The sequence below is a fragment of the Mus caroli genome, chromosome 16 (genome assembly GCF_900094665.2).
Source record: "Mus caroli chromosome 16, CAROLI_EIJ_v1.1, whole genome shotgun sequence".
NCBI classification, from domain to species: domain Eukaryota; kingdom Metazoa; phylum Chordata; class Mammalia; order Rodentia; family Muridae; genus Mus; species Mus caroli.
In genome coordinates, this window is record NC_034585.1 from 61,091,519 (window position 1) to 61,092,866 (window position 1,348).

The window sequence follows — 1,348 nt, forward strand, 5'->3', positions numbered from 1 at the left end:
TATAATAATGTCTAGGGCAGATAAAAAGGATCCACTTATTGGCACATGCCATGATCCTGTTCAGATACTTAATATGGGGAAAAGGGGGAATGTTTTTGGTTTTTCCACAGAATGCTACAAGAGCATGCTAGCTTCCAATGTGACAGGCTGACCTGTGACCTGTGAGTGCCCTGACAGTGGTGACAAGAAAGCTGTATTGAGCGTACAGAGGAGGAGAAATCAGAGAGAGCAGACACAAGCAAAATAAAGAAACTCTTCCTATCTCCGCCATGGGCTGCAACAAGGAGTGCCAATCTAGTGCCAACTTAAAATAAAAACAACTAAAAAAGCTAACTCCTGAGGCGGAGTGACTACTACAGAGTATTAGACAAGATTTTGTCAGAGACACTGTTTATGGCCATTCAGGCNAGCTCCTTATAGCTATGAAAGTTTGTGCACCTTACCTATATGCTTATTGTTAAATAATTTTAAGAGTCAAGATCACCAATCTTGACAAGTCTTTTTCATATTCATTGTTATTCTTGTCAATCAATTTATTGTGTAGATCCTATTTTAGATTAGGAATCTGCTGTTATGATTTTGTTAAAGAGACCTGCTTATGTTTTGCTGCCTATTAGAGTTAGGAAATGATCCTTGGTTTAATAATCTAGGAATGCAAACTTTAAAAATGTATCTACCATAGCTTTAGATCAGCAGCTACATACTGCTCTTTTGTTAATGATAAACATAGGAATATTTCCATAGTTTTGTGAGAACAACTTATTATAAAAACTTGGAGGCAAAAGATGTCTTAAAAGTAGTAGTCTTAGTAATAGAACAGGATATAACATACATTAAGGCTAGAAAGGCAGAAATTTCAGATATTAGTAAAAGTCATTTGGACACTTGAAACATTGATGAATTGGCTAGAGATTTAAAAAACAACCTAAGTGCATTGAACCCCCTGGATTGGGTTCAATATATAATCCTACTTGTTATTCTTATTGGCATTATTTTATTAGTAATCGTGTGTTTCCACTCATCATTAGAGTGCTCCTGAGGTCTGTAGCTACAACGATGTGGGACATCCTGGAACTTTGGCTGAAAAATAAAAAAAGAAAGGGAAAAATGCCACGCACTCTGGTTGAGTCAGCTTGACAGGCCGAGAGGCCAAAAGCCACTCATGAGACAGAGAGTTTCATGGAAACTCACTCCTGGAGTCTGGCGTTCTCTTTAACCCATATACTCATATTGTATTCCCGCATTAGTCTGGTGTATGGATCCATGTACTCTCTTTTAGTATTATCCTATGATAAGTGCCTTTTAAGATTGAATTCTGATTGGGAAAGGATCTTTACCTATCGTAAAT